Here is a 21661-nt window from a genome sequence, read left to right as displayed (position 1 = left end):
ACTTTTCACGGAGCTTTCTCATACCCAAATTTTCGTGAATGATATGATATACATTTTCAGTTGATATCTTTATAGTGTCTGTAAATTTCAATTTACGGTCATTCAATATTATTTTGAGGATTTTTTAGATATTTTCGTCGGTAACAACCTCTTTTCGTTCACTGCGTTCATCGTCTTCGGTGCTTTTTTTACCACGTCTAAACTTACCATACCAATCCTTGATGGTTGATTTTCCTGGGACAGTGTCCGGAAATTTGGCTTCATGCCAAGTTTTTGTTTCAACTGTAAAAAGTTCAACCTTCAAAAATCAATATATTATCAATACGCAAAATTCCTTTTTATCCATTTTTTCACAATAATAAAAGTTGCTTCACTCAAAATGCTATAATTCACAAACTATTGTTGGACAGCTGTCAAATTTATACACGCTTTATATCTTTTGAGTGTTAGGGCTAACTGAGAAACATATGGATATTATTCTAGTAGCGCCATCCATGTGTCAGGCCGGGGACTTTTCAATTGACCCGTTAATGTATCTCATTTAACAAATTATTTTTAAGTAAATTAACATATAACATTACATTAATGCGTCTGTCAAGCTTCAATTACCATTTGGTTGTCCGATTTGACAAACATAAGAATTCAAATTCAAGATAGTGAAATAAAATAAGTTAAAAACATTTTTTCGACACATAGTCACTCAATCTGTTTTTCTAAGTCCTTGAGCTTAATAAAACATTTTTTCGCATAGTGCAAATCGAGTGACATTACAGATATTCATCCCCGATGGCAACTGACTCGTATAAGGCCAGACAATAAAAGCCGCTAGTTAGTTTTGCGAGCAATATAATTCTAGAGAGCGTACAAATTACATGTAAAACTATCAGCTTAATAATACGTGTTTCAGCGTTACGAACCGAGTTGGCGTGTTGCAATTATGCATTATTAAATTCATCGGAATGGCGTCACTTTAATTCCATTATGATTCGAGTAGAAATTAACGCGGCAGAAATAACTATTGTGTGTCGGTTAACGATATCGATGAATTGTGCTAATTGGAGTTGGTTACGCGGGCATAGAGTTAGGAAAAAGTCTGGGTGGGCCTTTTCTTAAATGGTTTTTAATGTTTCTTTTGGCAATGGCTGACCTAAATTGTATGTTAAATATTTGGAATGTTCAAATAATACACAAAAGGTGTAATTTTGTAATATCTTGGAAACATAAAATTGGAGAATAACACTTTAGTTTTTTAACAGATTGTTTTAAAGATGAAGTCATGAGTCGTTTGAAAAATTACAATCCTTGGAACATCTTGTATCCAACATTTGTTATTTCTTTATTATTATTTTTTATACATATTTTAAAGTCTCCTTTTACCAACTATAGGTTTATCTGGACTGAACCTAAAGCTTAACGTGGGCTCCGAACCACGGTCCTCAGCATTAAGCCTACCGATTGGCGAGTGACCAATTTTAGAAATCATCCCAGAAGACATCCGGTCTTACTCAGCCTGGTTACTGGCGTGACTGGGATCATTTTCCTTGTCGGATTTTGCACTTTCGCCTAGAACATTCACAAATTTTAAACAATCACAAACATAAATTTACGGCCATGCCCCAGCAGGATTCGAACCCGCGGCTATATCTATATCTGTCTGTGTCCTATTCTAGTGTTATCCAACATGTGTAATATTTTGATGTTGACATGAGAATGGAGCCTGTCCTCATATCTTCTTACGATTATCTAGATTTCCTGAGTGACTGCCTGTATCTTAGCAAATACTTGGTGTAAGTAATCAGTCCTGTACTACCTGGATGCACCTATAACATTTCTCAGCAGTTTGTTCTGAATAACTTGTATATAATTCCTTATGTTCCTATAGGTTCAATACTTGTTTGTGTAATAACAATCTATTATATATTATTTAAAAACATTTTCCTATATTTAAAGTCGTGTTCTTTCCTTTTCTTTTTGACTAGTTCTTGTTTGTTTACTGAGCCAAATATTATTGATATTTGAAACTGTTTCTACTCATTTTGTTTCTTTTTCTGAAAAGGACTGTTGCGCAGTCTTAAAAATTACAGTGGTGTTTATAGGTAGTGCTTAAAAGTGAATACCAGGGTTAGAATTGGTTTGCTCAAAAATGTGAAGCCAAGTAAATAAATTTCAGAGAGCCCGCTTGGTTGACGTAGAGATAAAGGCGACTGCCCGGTCCACCCAGTGTTGCGATAGTTGCGGGTTCGAATCCTGATGGGGCATGATCGTAAATTTATGTTTGTGATTGTTAAATATATTTTATATAATATATATTAAATAATTAGTCGGTAGGCTTAATGCCGTGGACAGTGGTTCGGAGCCCACGTTAACTGTAGTCCCAGTCCAGACAAACCTTCTACATAAAAAATCTGTATTCTTTTAATTAAATTTACTCACTTTACTTAATTTCACTTAACGAGAGTCTAATGGAAAAAATCGAACATTTCTCTGTCACAGCGTCAATTATCTCAGTTCATTCGATTAGCAAGAAATTGCACTTTTTGAAGTTCTTAACGTTTCACGGTTTTATCTCCTTGATAAATTTAAAAATATACTTTTTTTTACTGAATAGGAAATAAATTATTGGACTCGTTACTCAATTTTGATCAGTAATACTGGGAATTTCTTATCGAATATCGAAAATGATTGGTAATTAACGAATAGAATGAAAATTGGTCAAGGTTTTTTTTTATAAACAAAGCGTCTATAAAGAAATTGATACAATTAATAGTAAAAGGAAACATTTTTTTGAAAGTTGCTTGGCGTTAATTCCACCAAATTGGTTTGTGATTTTTTAAACTTTAGTATTCACTGGGTTTGACTGTTATCAGTAGATTTTTTCTTTTGAATGTATATATATATATATATATATATACATATATATAAACCATGATTTATATAAATTGGTTAACATGTGAATTAAAATCCTGGTGCTGTTAGTTAACATTTCTATTAGGTTTTACTAGTACAGATATGGGGATTGCTTTGTGTTATTGTTTGTATTTGCATATAATGCAAAACAATTTATCAAAAGTATTTATTATATAAATTAATAACATATCAATATAATCAATTAACGACATACATCATAAACATACATTTACTATAATTCGTATGTTAAATAATGAAACATAATGTCATATATTTATTATAAGATAATGCTGCAGTATTTATAGTTTCATTATGCTATTATTAATATTCATTTACATATAATATGAAGTTATTAGTGTAAAATATTAACATAGTAGTATTAGATCATCCTTTGATCATCCTATTATTCAATACATATAACAATAAACAACATATTCTGATGTATGTACTATTTATTTAAAACTTACGTTATCTCAGATTAAGGTTGTCATCACAGATCTAATCCAGATTAATATTGTAACTAATAATTAAAGAATTATAGTTGTAAAACTCATAATTTGTGATTGTATAATGTAAATATATATAATTACAGATTATTTTAAAATGATAAATGTAATTTGAAATTAATTACTCTTAATGTACATATATGAATAAACGAATATGGCAATGTGTTATATAACTATATAATATGTGAAATAAGTTGATATCAAAAATTAATGGATACCACAAAAACCATAATTGCCACTATTAATATTTCTATTATACAACTCAAGAGTCCAACACAATTTGATCGATCTGGTCTGGTCCTGCAAACACGCTCAAGTCGATTTTCTAAATATTAACCATGTCAGCTTGATGTAGTAGCCGCTATCATAATAATACTGCTATTTTCTCCTGCTATCTACCCGAAATCTTCCAATATAACAAATCGCTGTAACAAATTATGTCTAATTAAACAATCTAGTTATCGACGTATCTCATATTGTCATATAAACTGACAATGCTCGGTAGATTACGACGTGAAGCTGTACATATTTGTCAACGATTTCTACGATTGAAGTTCCAGATAAAGGAATATTAAACGTTCGAGAGATAGGCCCGTTTCTAAACATCAAATGATTTATTTAGCCGATCGTTACTGATCGGTATCTGCAGAAAGAATTAATTTGTTGCGGTGGAAGAGATTAGCCTGACATTTGGAGCGGGATGGTTATTTTCGCGAAATAATCGAATGACTGATGGTGTTTTGATCTTTCGAGTTGTGCATGCTAGTGTATCTGTGGCCGTCCGTTCTTAGTGGTGGTGGTAGACGATTTCTCGTTTTAGTATCTTGGTTATTTTATCGGCAACAGATTTTTTTTATTCAAGGGAGCAGGATTAACAGTGTTATAGTAAAAAGTAGCAAGACACAAAATTTTCAAAAGTTAAAAAAATGTTAAAAATTGAAGTTCTCACAGGCTAACAGAATGCGAACAAGATGTAGGAACATGTGGGTCAAAATTCCCATTTTGATTGCATGCCATCTTAGTTATGTCGCTCGGTTTCGCTTTAACTATTGTGTTATTATAGATAAATATGCAGCACGAGAACGAGCAGAACTAGTGACAATATTTATTGAAAATAATAGTTCCATTATTGCCATTCCGCGGAAATTGCGTCAAAAATATTCTAATCGTCCAGTTCCGCACAACATAAACCACAATTTATCGTTTATATGCGAATTTTCGACAGTACCGTACGACAGCAGACAGACCTCGTTCTGGTAGACAACGGATGTCTCGTAACGTTGAAAATGGGGCTTTGGTGCGCGATAGTATTGCAGAGTCTCCAGAAACATACATTTGGAGACGTGGTTCCCTGTTACACATTTACGCACGCAGTTTAAGGCGAATTTCGAAAACTGTTTTGAAAATGTTCCCGTATAAGAATCAGTTTGTCCTAAAAAGACTACCGAGAGATCCCTGAGTACAGTAATGCAATCCTAAGGGTATCTGGTGAAATTGAAGATTTTTCGTCTAAATTGATAATGAGCGATGAAGCCCATTTTCTTCTTAATCGCCACGTCAATTAACAGAGCAGTCGGTTTTGGGGAACACAGAATCCTTAATAAATTCATGAAACATTGCTGCATCCACTAAAAACAACTGTATGGTAGGGTCTTGTGCCTGAAATGGAAGAACAAGGACTAGAGGGCATGTGGTTCTAGCAAGATGGGGCCACGGCACACACAGCTCGTTCAAAAATTCAATTATTGAATGACTTTTCCACGAAGACTAATTTCGCGAAGTGGCGATTTAGCATAACAAGCCAGATCGCCGGATTTAACAGCACCAGAATTTTTTGAATCAAAAGTTTATGTGAATAAGCCCCAGACGATTCAACATCTTAAAGACAATATTTGTCGCGAAATTGAAGAAATTCAGCCTTAGTTGTTGCAGGATGTCATGAAAATGCCTTAAAAAGAGCCAAAATTTGCATAGCGAATCACGGTCACCATTTAGCCGATATAATTTTCAATCATAACAAGTTCTAATCACATGTATCTCAAATATCATATTTTTTAAACTATTGTAAACAATGACACTGATATTTAGATATACAAATTTAACATCCCCAAACTGTAGTAGTTAACTAGTTATAGTTTACATTACTTATCATTTTTCACAAAACAAATTAATAAGCAAGTAAATATATAACCATAGAAATAATAAATACAACTAGATGTAGATGATGCCTATCTAATGCGCCCAACCAATCATTTTTTAAATTTTCCTGCAGTATTGTTCTTGCATAATGTTGGTTCTTCGTTTCCTTTACTGCCGTATTTGCTCAAGTCTGGTTTCGGTAATATGGTTTTGAGTTACAAAAACGTAAAAATTACCGTTGGTGTTCATCCAATTTACATCAATACCTGCGAAATTTTTTTTTTTATTAATTATTGAGAAAATTTATTAGAAAATTTTCATCACGAGTTGTCATTGTATATGTTTTGAAAATATTTGTGTTATTTAGCGTTTTCATTTTGGCTTACGACTTATAGTTAAACATAACTTCACAAGAACCACAAAGGCTCATATTTTTTATGTTTATATTATCTGTATTCTAGATATAGACACATATTTCTTCAGAAAAATTGGAAGCGATATGCATCATTCTTAAGGGTGTGATGACCATAATACAAACTGCTAACATTTCCGTCAACCTCAAAAGCTTTTTTACAAAAACATTTATGCTTCTGAAACTCAACTTTAATGACAAGGAACAGACATCTGCACCTACTCTTACTGATGAACTATACTCTGTAGAACTAACAAAATGCCTCGACGTGTAGATGTCTAGAAGAATTCTCTCACTCCAAATTTATTGACTCTGCCTGATAATATATACAGTTGTTTGTAAGAATAGTGAATATGGGAAACAGAAAAGATATTTTATTAAGAGATAGTTGTGCAAGTATTCTTTGATATAGATAAAAAGGATTAAGGATTAAAACCTCTCTTAGGGATTAAAACAGGTTGCATTATTTCCTTACTTATTACCAATAAAATTGCTTAATGGACGTAGCTAGCAATGTATGGTCTTGGTTACGAGTATCAATGGAACATTTGGCGTTTTAGTTGTTTATGGGTATCGATAAACCAGATAAACAAATTTTTTTAGCCCTTCATTGATTTTTAATTAACCTATCCATTTTACGAATTTCTAAATATGTATGGGGGTGTTCCCTCTATGTATACCGATTAAAAATTATGTAATAACATAAATAATAATATGCAAGTTATAAAACCGGTTTGACAAATAATTAATGCGAATTAGAGAAAGTTATTGTTTATCTTAGAAGAGACTATTAATAATCTTCATTAATAAGTAATTATTAATGATTGCAGAGAAATTGTTTGTTGTATTATAACATACACAAATATTAAACACCCATTATTAATATTAAACAGCAATTATAAAAAGCAATAAACAGTGATGAATCATTAGGTATATTGTTTTTGTTGTAAAGGCCATGTAAAATTACAGCATCATATTAATAGTTTAGGGTTTCGGTGAATGGAGGTAAAACGAAATGAAACATTAGTGATTACATTATGTGACCGTTACTTATTGATGATATATGACTTATTGAAAATACAAAATAGATAAAACGGATGGCAGCGGTGTTACCAGGAGACGAGGCTTGGGCAATCGATGGTGGCACGTCTAAACCAGACGATGGTCGGTTACTCAATGATCAAAAGTACCCTTCAATAACATCCCAGATAAACGTCTAGAGGTTGCCAGCTGGCACCCCGCCCCTGTTCAACATCTGGGATTATATTTCTGGGTATTTTGTAGACCGTCATTCCACGAGGTAAAATTCGACATGCCCCAAAGTCGCTACAAAAGTATTGTAATAATGAGTAAAAATAAATAAAAATTCATTGTACATGAATAATGCTGATATTTTATAATTATACTATACTAGCGACCCGCCCCGGCTTCACACGGGTGCAATGCTGATACTAAATTAAATACACTACAGAAAAAATATGAACGTTGTATATAAAAACATAGCGGCCCGCTCCGACTTTGCACGGGCATAAAATATATATGCCTATGTCACTCAATGAAAACATGATTAAAATCGATCCAGTATTTTTGGTTCATTCATTACTGCCCTTGGCCTGCACGCATTAAATTTTGAGTAAAACAATTCCTCTTCCCCTATACTTACTATGAAGATTTCCTGCTATCTTTGGAATATCTAAATTCATACAATTTTTATTACATTACACATTTTTAAACGCAAATTTTAAATTTGTAATATCTCCGAAAATATTTGTTTAATTTACATGCTGTAAGGAACCATATTGATCTATATTAATTGCACACTGTATTTAAGGTACTTAATTCGATAAGGATTAATGCCGTATTGCTTAAAATAGATTCGCAAATAAACCATTTTCTCACGTAAAAAGTAAACAATAAAAATGGTTAATGTGGGTTATCCCTAAAAGATAGACTTTTTTGTAGACCTTTTTATGGTGTACAATACTGTAGTACATTAATTTGATCTAACTCGTAGGGTTAGGCAGCGTTTTTGCTAATTGCTAAATAAGCCTAAAAAAATAGGTTAATTTACGACATCACGTTAGAAACCTCTAAAATTAGCAATGTTGCCGTAGTATATTATGCATGTATTATACATATAAACCTTCCTCTTGAATCACTCTATCTATTGAAAAAAACCACGTCAAAATCCGTTGCATAGTTTTAAAGATTTAAAGCGCACATAGGGATATACGGACAGAAAAGGCGACTTTGTTTTATACTATGTAGTGATATTGATACTGATATGTAATACTTACATTAATCAGTTGTTTTAATTTAGATTTGTAAATACAATAGAAAATACTTATTTACATCTATATTTTCAAGAAAGTGTTAGTGAGAATGTTACTAAAATAATCCAAAACATATATTTAAAACAACACTTTTGCTTATGGATTCTTTACCATCTTTTCTTTATCACTTATGTTTTAGAACTTCGAAAAATAATCCAAAACATTATTCAAAGCTTGAAGTTTATTGAAAAAGCAACATGTGTTTCTCTGCACATTCTTTTGAACCAGATGAATTTGCTCTTCATAGATAAACATATAGCGAATAGGCAGTACAAAACCACAAAGTCTAAGACCTAAGTGTTTATGTGATAATATATACATCTAATTTACATTTGCATAATTATCTAATTTACTTCATTAGTGAATAATACATTTTGATTCATTATTATTATTATCAAAATTATGTACAGCATTAAATAAAGACTATAAGTCAAATTTTATGTCAGCATATGTCAATGATTTTTTATCGACTTCGAAAAAAAAAGAGAAGGTTCTGTTTCAAATTTCGAAGACATGCTCAAAGTTTTCACATATTTTTTTCTAAAATATTCAGATATTTGGGTATAATGTTATTGCTGAGCTGACGTGATGGGAATTAGAAGTCGTTCAGTACAAAAGCCATCACTTTAAACACTAACTATAATATATGTAACCTTGTAGAGATACTACGGTCACTGAATGGCTTTAGCACTGAACGACTTCTGATTTTAAGTCACATCAGCTCAGCAATAACATTATATGCAAATATCTGATTATTTTAGATAAAAAATATGTGATAATTCTGTACGTGTCTTTGAAATTTGAGCAGAACACAAACAAAATTGTTCCCAATGGGATCATCTCGGATGTGCACTCTTTCGAATAAAAAAAAATGAATATCGGCCCACACTTGACGGATCTCAACATCTCTTTTCTTTCCCGAGATGTATTTATATAAATCTTTTTTGTTGGTTGTTGTTCTGTTGGGTACGTTCGGAGCGAACGAGAACCAGTATAATAATCAAGGCGCCGCCGTCGCTCTCTTGTTTCAGGAAATGCCGGATTCAGCACACTCGATTTGCGACGATCTTTGACAGAAAATATTATGACAGGATATCGAAAAATGAGACCGCCGCGTTAAAATCGACGGAAAATCGACGTTCGTGTAACTAGAAGCGTTGCGTAATGACTTTCTTTGGTTTTCAATCACGTCGTACCATTAAATATAACTTTTATTAAAAGAATAATTTTTATTTACTTCCGCGCTTAGAAAAATGTTCTTTTTTGTATTTTTGCAGGTATTATTTTGTTGTCTTACATTTCTCAATAAATTCCTGTTCTAGAACGCTAAACTCATCGTGTTCAACAAACTGGTTGAAAAGTAAGTTCAAATGTGTATAGGTCATTATTTTTTAATGAAATTTATACGAAACAGTATTTTGATGAATGAACACTTTGGAAGACCATAACATGAAGTTGTGTTACATTTCTGGCGTCTTAAAAATAACCAGAGGTATTAAATTAAGATCTTAACGCACATATTTGGGTACTATTATCAATTGAGTAAAGAATGAATTCTATTGTTTTCGAGGTGGGTCAAAACTACAGTGCTCTACTGTTTAGACGTGCTCCAGTAAAATAAATAGTTCTGAATACACTTTCTATTTCGATTTCCCTGTCGCTGGAACTAAAAAAAATATATGAAATAATGAGTCTTATCTTTTTTTTTTCTTTTACGTAGTATTACAGTACATGGCAAGTGTGGCTAAATATTTTATTTATTGATATCCTTCAAATATAACAAAAATTATATTTCAATTGCTTATATCATCATATTTTAAAATTATTTTTATTTATATGTATATTTGGTATATTATATTTAATTATATGTATATCTTGAAGGTATAGACAAAAACCGATAAAACTTTCATCAAAAATAGATAGGACTATATACAGGACACATAAATAAAAGAATGGGGATCCAAAAGATAATTGAAGCTGTTGCAGTACGAAGCCCATATAACTCGACTGTAAGGATACCAGTAATTAGAGGGAGGCTGAAACAATGCTCGACTTGTTGACATATAGAGGCAATGCTGACGAATCTATATTTCTTGGAATTATCAGAATATACAAAAACATATATTTAGCATTTATTTCTATTATTATTATAATACAAGCAATATACCTTTGAATGCATCGACTGCTATAACTGATAGGATATATCTATGCAGAATTTTTTGCTCTATGTCTCTGGAACGCTGGTATATGCAACGACAGGCAGCAACAAAATTCGTGGTCTTTATGAGAAAGAAACAGGCATTGAAGAAATATTAAAAACTTATATGATGTTAAATGAATACATAACAACCTTGTATCAAACGGAATCAGTATTAGATTATTAAAAATAAATAATAATAATGCAAAAGTGTTTATTGGACTATTTTGCAATTATTTATTAATTATTTATTAATGTAATAGTAACTGTAAATAATTATTAATAACAGGTGATGTATAAATTACAACTATAGTTTACCGTTAATTTTTAATATAAATCCTAAAAAACTTACTTAATATGAACAAAAATTTAAATAAATTTCTAATTATTGTTCTCAGATCCTTGTTAATTATTTGATGTTCTATATTCATATTAGAATTGCATAATTGTTAACATTATGTGAAGTATACATTTTATCTATAGTGTATCAGCACAAAAAAAACGCGAACAAAAATTCTAGGTTATGCAATACAATTATTTCGCTTTTGCATATTACTGAAGTAATAATTTGATATTATAACGATTACAATTCATTGTTTTTTCTTCCGTTTCTGATATGCCGCTTTTATATATGCGGAAGTATCGTCTGGCTTAAAAAACTATCTGTTTCCTTATTTCGTTTTCCTTTTAGATTTCTATAATTTTGTGTATTGTATTTTTCATTGGTTATTTGATTGACAATAATGTTCATGTTTGTTTCGTGCGGAATCATTGGAATACATTTTGATGCTTACAAAATATTTATAGTTATGTCATTATAATACTGTCGAAACATTAATAAAATGCATTTGATGATGTCTTCGGGTTGACAGAAATAAAATATGAATCTTCATAGATTGACATGATGGATATGACTATATAATATATTTTTCAGATATGGTTTTCAGTCATTATTAATTGTTTGTAGAGCTAATGATATTTTTATAATTTTTTAATTTCGTAACTAACAACATATTTTCAAATATATCAATACTCGGTGGAAAATTTTGTTTGATAATGATTTCATACATGATCAAATATATATATGAATTGAAAAGATGTATTTATATTTAGGTTTTCAAGGAGAAAACAGTTGTAAATATTAGCTCAATGATCGAGTAATTATACATGCTATTTATCATATTCGCTAATTTATTGACTGTGATATAATGCCACTCGAAAAGCGAGATGTAGAAACAAATAAATAACAAGTGAACATAAAACGGGTAAATAAGAGCTTGTGATAGTAAATTACACGGCAATTTGTTGACTTTTACCGAACGGCAATGTATCTGTGTGGGAACCAACATTCTAGTGGTGCGAAATGATTTTCTTCTTTGCAAAATCAGATATTTATACAGATATTTTGCTCAATGTTGGTTTAAATTTTAGTGATAGTAAATTATTTTGAATGCATCGAATGGTATTTATGTTCTTCGTACATAAATACTAGTGAAAATGAATAAAACATTTCGATGGTATAAAACATTGCCAAATCACCTTGAACCTGAAGCTCCTACTGGACAATGATTGTAAAAGTAGTAAAAGAAGAACGACCATAAAAATCGGAATTGTTTACTTCAAACACGCAATTAAGACAGAAACATACACGTTCATCTTCATTTTCAGCGCAATAAAATTCGAATGGAATAGCTGAGGACAGATGACTTTAACATTCTAAACGACTATGTGCCGAGAGTATAAATTACCTAGTTTAGAGTGGAATAACTTTGGCAATAGTGCATTGATTTTATTTAACTAATTACGAGTAAGAACTGTTTAAACAATCCTTAAAGTGTAAATATGTTGAATTATTTACAGTTTAGTCAATATTTATAAGAACTTTTTATCATTTGTAATTTTATGCCCGTTTCCTCAAGCAGAATTAGCTAAATACCTCTGCATTCATATCGATGGTTGAACATATTGGAAACAACATCTTGAACAAAGAGCAAAGTAGATCAGACTCAAGATGAAGTAATTGTACTGGTTAGTCAGAAAATACTCTCAGATTGACCTAAAATCAAAGGCATTGGTCAATCATAAAGCCATTTTGGATCTATGGAATGCAAATATGGGGTTGCACTGAAACATCACACCAACTTATCTAACGCTGTCAAAACGTAGTTCTACGATCACTTACCAATGTTTATTGCTACGTAATCAACGCCCGATGACCTGGAAATCAAATTGATTTACGAAGTGTTCCTTAAAAATGTGAAATAAGGTTACTAAATAACAGCAACGTATAATATATCTACTGGACAACACGTAGGAAATTAGAAGATTGAAGCGAATCAAACCACACAAACTTGTATAGTGTATACGTGTTGCTTTTAACTTTAGCTTAAGTAGTTCAGTTTTATTTTAATTTGGGAAACTGATGTATTAATCCCGTACTCGCCTTGCTTGTGTACTAATGCAAGTACAACACAACAGCAATAACAATTCACTATGGTTGGTTTATAATATCAGACAATATGAGTGCTATCGAAGCATGCCACTGAAAAATACTGCGGTTTTTGTATTTGGTGCCAATGAGTTGAATAATATTCTATATTACAAGATGTGCATGATATTACTTTATTAGAAAATTTAAAGAATTTAGTTCAAATATCAATCCGACCTGATAGTAGGATATAACTTACTTTTAAAGTGAAATATGATAATGAAAGAAACAAAAAGATATTCAAATAATAGCCTACTTTGAGAATTACGTATTACTCATTTGTAGGAGAGCAAAACAGTAACAGTTTATAATAGTTTTTAAGAATGCAAGGCACTTATTGAATTGTCTTGGTATATGTTTATTTGTCATATTCCATAGATTTTTTGCAATAAATTTATCGGTATTCAAGTTTTATATTAGAATATTCAAACATATAATAATATGCAATACAATTACCAACAGGCAATTTAGAAACTGAAAACAAATGGTGACAAGGCGCTATTAGCATCATCTGTGACCTACAAACTATCGATATCATCTCTTTGAACATGATGGCTTATACTTAAGGCTTATTAAACACGTTTTGTAACGAAGCGGACATTTTTCATTTTCTAAACAATGGCAGAGGATGCATTCAATAGAAACGCCTAAAGTATCATGCGGTTGTTTCAAATTGCACCGCTGTTTTTTCTGCCTTTCATTGCCATCATTGTTACGGTGACTTCATGTATATTACACATCCCATTAAGTTTGTTGTTGATATAAGTATTTAATACTGTACATTTTTTACATTGTTATGTTTGAAATATGAAAACAATCATGTCATTATATGGGTTATTGGCAACACATAATTCTTACTAGCGGTCTTACACAAGAATCAATTGATCAATGGAAATATTTTCTAAATGGATATATATATATATATATATATATATATATATATATATATATATATATATCCATTTGAATATATAATTGAGAGCTATGCAATTTTATTTAAAAAATGTTGGTAAAGACTTTTTCTTTTATCAAATGAGCTTGTTTTTTTCAAATTTAATTTATTGATTTTCAATATATATTTTAGGTGAAAAATATGCATAAGGGATGAAAATTATATTGATCCATAAATGGAGTAATGAAAATATGTAGATAAAGTAAAACTAACTATATAATGTGAACACGTGGGACAAAAAAAATTATGAATTATTAACAGTAATTTGGTAAATATTTTGAAACGATAATAAATATTAAGATGTTTAACGATTAATGCAATACAATATTTATTTGTTTATATATTATAGACCCACCAGCTTCCTGGACTATTTAGGGTATATTTACAAATATACAATACACATTTACATCAGTTAAAGTAGACAATGTTAATACAAGTATAGAGTGCAAAGAACAATAGGAATACATAGTCATATATAAAGTCTAGAGTTAAATGTGCAGAATTAAGAGTATATATATTGCAAGATGACAAATAAAATAATACTACAGTGCAATGGTCGCATAACCCATGACAGTGATAAGTATACAAAATACAAAAAATATAAAGGAACATGTATGAAATTACATAGTTGCACACTATTATATTTCTAGTAGTAGTTTCCAGTAGTGGTCGGTTGAGACTAGAAAAGGTTAACCAACCATCTCTGCGAGATTTATATTCGGCATTCAGTTAGTATGTATTTGATAGACAGCGAACTGATAGATAGGAACCGCAGTGGTAGACTTCTTCCCTTAATGAGAAACTTATGGGTCGGTTTGCAGTGACCTATCCTGAGACGCGAGAATAAGTTTAAGTTGCATCTGCTGATGTTAGTGGTGCTAAGGCCCTGATAATATTCTTTTTTAACTTCCCAAAGCTTTCTGTTTTCTGTTAGATCCCATCTGAGTTGGTGTAGATGTCTAAAGATACTACTAGAGTGGTGCTTCATATCTCCGTAGGAAGTTCTCCGTAAGTGATCCTTCCCTTTTCTTACCCAAGTAATACGATCTCTCATTCTCAATGATCCCAGAGTGAGAAGAAAGCCACATAAAGGTGATGGTTTTGCCGCTTCTTTCCAATATAGAGGTTAGTTCACGGATAAGCACTCTTAGCGGGTGTAGAGGTAGAGGTGGTTGGAGACACTTTACGGTACTTATTGAATCGGAGACGATAACTAATCATTTGTCTTGCACATCTTCCACTGAGATCAGGGTCTACATGGCAATGAGTTCAGACGTCAAAAACCGGAGAGTTTGAGGATGTAAATGCTGCCCCCACGTAGTCATTGCTCATAGAGAAAAACATGGAAAGCTTCACGATTTTGCGCGTCAACCTTACGTAGGGCCCATGCTAATCTTCTCTGTATCGTTCCAATTTTAGTATATGTACCGCCGAAGTGAGTACTGCAATAGAATATGTAACTATATGATAATTACATTACTTTACTTTAATATAATTTCTATATTATAAAAAATAAAGTGCATAATTGCATTCGTTATTATCTTGATTAGTATACAAATATGTATTACTTAGTTTAATATTCCATGTTATTCATGATACTTTGGTTTTAATGTCAACTGATATTGTCCATATTGTCAAAACAAGTTTTAGTAATATTAAGCTATCATTTTTAAGTTATACTTTTTACATAATATGAGAGAAAAATCATTAATTTTAGAATAGTTGTCGAATTTCGATCACTAGTTTTAAAAATTTGTCTGTAACTACGTCTATATTATCACCAGTCCGCCAGCAATTTATTTTTGCTCAACACTCATTTCAAACAAATAAAATTGTTACGACAAGTTATTGGAGGACGTGGGAGAAAATGTGTTGATGTAAAATCAATCAATACCTCAGAGAGATTAAAAAGCTCGATTTCTACCTTTAATAAAGCCACTTCTCTTATGTAAAAAAGCTTCGGATTTTCATAAACGCGCGCGTGATCGCATAAATAAGCTGAATTGTACCATATTTTCAATTATTCCGCCATCGGAGAAAAAATTTCCAATTCGACTTTCAAACTGTAACGTGTATTAGAGGCTGGCGCACCTTCTACATATTGTAACTGCACAGCCGCACGGTGTTATGCAATAGTTACCGCTCGATTCTAAGAGCGTAATATTTTATTTATAAGACATATAACGTATTAAATATTTGTTGACATGTATACCGGCGAAATACACTTTGCAGGATAACGTAGGAATTGAAATCGGCGTATAAATAAAGGTGAACTATTATATTTCGCACTATTACTACCTTGTGAGTTTTTTTATTTAACGTTTTGTCACTCTCAACGATTCGTTATTTTGTCTACGCTGTTAGCATCTAAAAACTACATTAACTATACTGCCTTAATAACTTATAGGTTAGAGTTATAAGCTTTTATCATTATTGTTTTCAAGAATTTTGCATACGTTTGAAAACCCCACGACTTTGACAGGCTCATTCGTTTACGTGTTAGAATTTCTCAGGCAATATTGAGTCCCTTTTTAACTAGAATATAATAAAAGGGAATATATTGCCTGATTCTAGATTGTATTTACAAATTGCGGCAGGTAATACATAAAAAAATTTTACGACATTTGTTCCCAGCAACTTTGGATAGACTATAGGATATTTTTTGCTGAATCACTTAGTATTCAGATGCCATATAGTGATTCAAAATAACAGTAAACTTACGTCATCAACATGTTTGATATATTTCCTGCTGCAATGTGTAAATTCGTTTAATATTCAGACAATATGTTCCTTCTCATTCTATTCTAGTTAGAAAGTGATACAATACTGTCTGATACGTTCTAACATGTAACCGAATGGGCCTATGAAAGTCGTTCGGTTGTCAAATGTCTGCAAAATACTTCCAAATATTTGATATAATAACCACTACTTATACACCGACAAACGTTGTTTTAACGCTTTGTTTGTTTTGATAACTTTCAAATCGCTTTTTATTATTAGCCTGATTGAAAATGTCGAACCCATTAGATAGGTCAGAGTCCGAAACAGATTACCTCTCTAATAAGTTATTAGAACGTATAATATGTGTATTAGAAGTACTATAATTTTAAAATAAATTATATTTGTTATATTTACATTTGATCTTGAGTTCATCGCGTTTCTTTTTTGCATCCTCCGGCTAAGCTTGTAATCCAGGGCCATGCCAAGGCAGTTTGCTGTGTTGTCACAAGACACGCTATGTCGCGATCTTCTAATTTGTAAAAGCTAAGCATGTGGATTTTCATTCGTTTAATTTAGTTCGCTACTTTTTAGCCTTGATGGTAACTTTATCAAAATCTTTCGGGTTGAGCTCTCTGAAGTTTCTTCTACTGCAAATATTAACGTGTTATCATCAAATATGAGATTATTGATTCAAATAATATAAATTACTAATCCCAATACAAATTCTTATACAGTTTGAGTCAAGAGTATGCTCCTTCAACTTTAAAATGGATATATCGATAAACCAAATGAGATTTTAAGAGCAGGTAGAAAAAATTTCATTCGAAACAAAGATTTGAAGGGATTGGTGCGCAATACGCAACGCTGTTGAGATCCAACCCAATAAACCATTGCTTGAAGAACATGGTAATGATCCAGAAACTTTCATATTTTGTGTCGATAAATTGAAGCCAAGAGACATTGAAAGGCATTTGGACACCCGTGAAATGATACTTCAACGGCAAAATAGGAAATGCTTTTTGTATAGTATTGTTACTGATGATGAAAGGTGGATCCATTAAGAAAATAACAGGCGAAAAAATCATGGGGAGCCCCTGGTTATGCATCAATATTAACTAAATGCCCTATATTTGGTGAGACCATCTTGGTGTAATATACTAAAAGCTGCTAAAATATAATAAATCCAGCAATGGTGATCGCGTTTGAATCGAGCACTGCGTGAGAAATGGTCGGAATATGAACAAAGATATAACGATGTTATTCTTCAGCATAACTCTCGACTGTATGTTACAAGAGCAGTAAAGACATATTGGAAACATTAATAAAATAACATAATTATATTAACATAATACTGATTCTGTCATATCACTTCTTAGGAAGACACACGAAAAATGGTCTGGGAACGATGGACAATATTTTGAATAAAATGTAATATAATAATTGTACTAATTTTTGGCAATAAATCTCGATAAAGCGCGCTCTGGCTTTATAAGTTCTCTGTGTTCGTATATAATGTATTATATATTTTTTACCTTATAATAACTATTTTGACCTCATTACAGCAATACGTTTTATAATATAATATCCAAACAGTTCTGTAAATATAAATATAAGTACTCAAATTTTTTAAAATGCACAATAATCATTCGCCAATATTCTTTAGTGTCAATAAACTGTAAATAAAGATGCACGTGAACTTCAAAAATATAAACATACGGCGATCCCGCTGCTTTTTTTTCTCGTTCGTATTATTCGTTCGCAATAAACACTGAGGAAGGTCACGGAATAAGATAATTGGCCGTCTCCATTGTTATATAATTACACAACTATTGTTTTTCTATGCGAACCTATCTATATACGTCTGCATCATTACCGTTCGGTTTAATATACAATTCTTTAGAAGTCGACCTCTTTTGATTCTCTAATCGTACATTAATTCTGTTCTATATCGACCAGACTGTCTCAACTTTATTTCATATTCATTGCTGAATTTGTATTGAAACTTGTGTCGTATCGAAATAGTTCCATAAATCACCATAAACGCTATTTTATCGGACGTAATTCTGTCGACAAGGTAAGCGTTTATTTAAACCAGTGATATAAAAATGGTAAAGACCGAGGGCGTTTTTATCGTGTGATTGTGATACAACTGGTTTTGTTGGGTGGCTACCGTTTTCTGGTTTATCGAGGTTTTTGTCATCGCAAATTGCAACGTTCTACTCTGGTTTCTTACTAACGTTGGTCCATTATCGGATTTCGTCCGATGTTTCCTTGATTTATAAGGTTTATAAGTTATGCGTTAACTCTACATTTTGTAAGGGAATAAAATATGTTACGTTGAATTACTTCATATTTAAAAGAACGAAGAATTAAGTTCAGGTATCAAATTATTATTTCTGTTATGTCTATGAGGCACTAATATGAGTGATGATTATATTTATTTTAAATTTTCTGTTAGATACATGTTTGAGAGAAGATTGTCCGCGTTGGATTATATATCAGTTGCGGTAGCAATGGACCAGAAATCATGCTCAAGTAGAATGAACTCTAAAATCACCTTTTATTGTTGAGTCTGATAAAGTAGTGACAGATTAGTGAATTTTGAGTTGATTTTATAAATATACTGGAATCATAATTGTATTGATGTAATAATTTGTGTATTAAAATGTGGTTCATTAAAAGTGTACAACTTCGTTAGCTTAAGTCGAAGAAAATCAAACATCTGTCATCAAATATTTATAATCTAAATACTATAACTATTATATGTAATCTCTATTAGTAGCTGAATAAATGAACGTTTTGATAGCCCTGTCATTTGAACCTACACCGTAAAATTATCATCATATTTTCTTCTGTTTTCCATCTCTATACAATTAGCAATTATGGGACACTTGATATATGATGTATTTACTGTCTTCCATAATTGGTCATAATTTCTTTAATTTGTTTGAGAACACATTGTATTGAAGTAAAAAAGAGAACATTTCTTGTAGTTAAATAGCATCGACAGAAGCAATGTTTGGCAGATACGGCTTCCATTATTCCAACAGCGACAAATGTGACATTTTTTACATGTAACTGAGTTTGTTCAAATTGCCGAATGGCTAAATTGTATTTTGTCGTAAAATTACTATTATTGTAGGTACTTGATATAGCTATTGATGAATATTTTTTCACGTCTACTGATGCATGTTCTACTTTCTTGTATTATGAACACATTTTTATTACGAAAACCACAAACAAAATATTAATCAAAGGATTGATTCTCGATTATTTTTATGGAACCACAGCGATATAGAAGCTGCAAGAAGTCCTAGTTGCATAGTAAATTGAAGATGAGATGGTTGAAAAAAAATCCAGGAATATTTGAAAATAAACTTGCTCATTGATTAAAAATACTTTTGTTTGAAAAAACTTTATAGCTGGTTCAGTGAGGGTATAAAATCTTGTAACGTTTGTACGTATTAAAAATAAAGTTAAGATTGATTGATTATAAAGTTGCATCGCTCATTTAAATTCATTTATACAAACAAGAACTATATTCAATTAAAATCTGAACGAATAAGTTATTATTAAAGAAATGTTCTTGATACATATACCGAACTGTTTCGTAATTTTAGAAGAATGTATGGAACTTTGAAAGATTTACTTGATTAAACCTTTACATATTTATATTACCAAAAACGGACAACAAAGAAGACATTTATATGTTGGTGGCCTTTAAGAAAAAAAGAACGCCGTTTCCTTTTTGATTACCGAGAGCCATTTAGTTTGAGCGGCGTTCGTTCGGTTTATGGAATAATAAACAATTTCCGTCACCTTCATAAACCTGTAGAGGAAGTAGTTCATTATAAGTGTTTAGAAACGTACGAGCCAGCGTACAATAAGAACATACTTGAAAGTATATGAGATTTAAGCACGTTTCGGCCTTGAATACTGAAATAGTGATCAAAGACATGTGGTTTCTTATTTAGAAAATATTTTATATACTTTTTTTTTATAGAAAAAAGGTACTACTTTGGTTAGTTTACCCGACAACAAGGATCTACTTGTATATATATGAAGTTCTAACTGGCTTCGGCCTTGAATAATGAACTAGTGATCAAAAACATGTAGCTTCTTATTTATAAAATAAATTGTATATTTTGTTAATCGACTTCGTTAGTTATATTTTGAGTTTGAGAAGTTTTTGGCATTAAGCTTTTGTTTAAGCAGAAGAGATAATTAAAATATAATTGCTGTTCAGTATTTTTAGAGAATACGTAGTCAGGTCAATGCTACAATCACGTATAGAGTTGAAACTATAAAGATATACTTTATCTAGATACAATTTTTTCAACTTTAAAATTTTATGTTGAGATATATAGGAGCAGGAACGGAGCATTTAAATATCGCACTAATATGAAACGCTAATCCATCATACCTATATTTGTTTTCGGTTTTCTGTTATTGCATAGAAATTCTGTTATAGTTTTTTCAATATTTATAATTATTTGAGTTTTGTTTTTGTAATTTATAGCTATAAAAAATTCTTAACTTATTTTGTTAGTTATAGGGGCTTTGTGGACTTTAGGAATCAAAATCTTATACCCCATAGAGTTTAAACTATAAAAATTAACTTTACCTAGACTTAATTTTCTTCTTATTTAAAATTTATATTGTCACTATTATAGGCAATTATTTATAAGAAAGTAGTAATATACATAGTTTCAAAGTTTTCATCACATCAGAAGCAGCTCTTTGGACCGGACATTAGACAGCATTAGAAGCATGTTCCGGAATATCTTAAGGTTGCTCGCATAATTATTCTTAAAAAATCTGACAAACTGATAGAAAAAGTTGGATCTTACAGACCTATTTAGCTGTTACTTGCGATATCAAAATTATTTGACAAACTGTTGTTATAACGAATTAACCCATTTACAGAAAAACCAGGTTTCCAGTTTGAATTTCTAAATCACCACTCAAAGAAAGGCATTCGAAAAAAAGAAGTACACCTCTGCAAT

General features: G+C 31.3%; 1 protein-coding gene and 1 non-coding gene across 3 annotated transcripts in view; both read right to left on the bottom strand.

Moving 5' to 3' along the window:
* The window catches only part of LOC143198310 (uncharacterized), a 170488-nt gene that overhangs the window by 50063 nt on the left and 98764 nt on the right, over nucleotides 1-21661 (bottom strand). The window lies entirely within an intron of this gene.
* Nucleotides 15271-15377, bottom strand: LOC143199215 (U6 spliceosomal RNA). The gene has a single exon (XR_013006388.1). It is a non-coding gene; the product is annotated as a U6 spliceosomal RNA (small nuclear RNA).

This window comes from Rhynchophorus ferrugineus, unplaced genomic scaffold, assembly GCF_030347505.1.
Source record: "Rhynchophorus ferrugineus isolate W39M unplaced genomic scaffold, kcgeb_rfMv2 rfM6, whole genome shotgun sequence".
Lineage (NCBI taxonomy): Eukaryota > Metazoa > Arthropoda > Insecta > Coleoptera > Curculionidae > Rhynchophorus > Rhynchophorus ferrugineus.
Note: the sequence above shows the minus strand (reverse complement) of the source record. Positions and strands in the feature narration are given on the sequence as shown.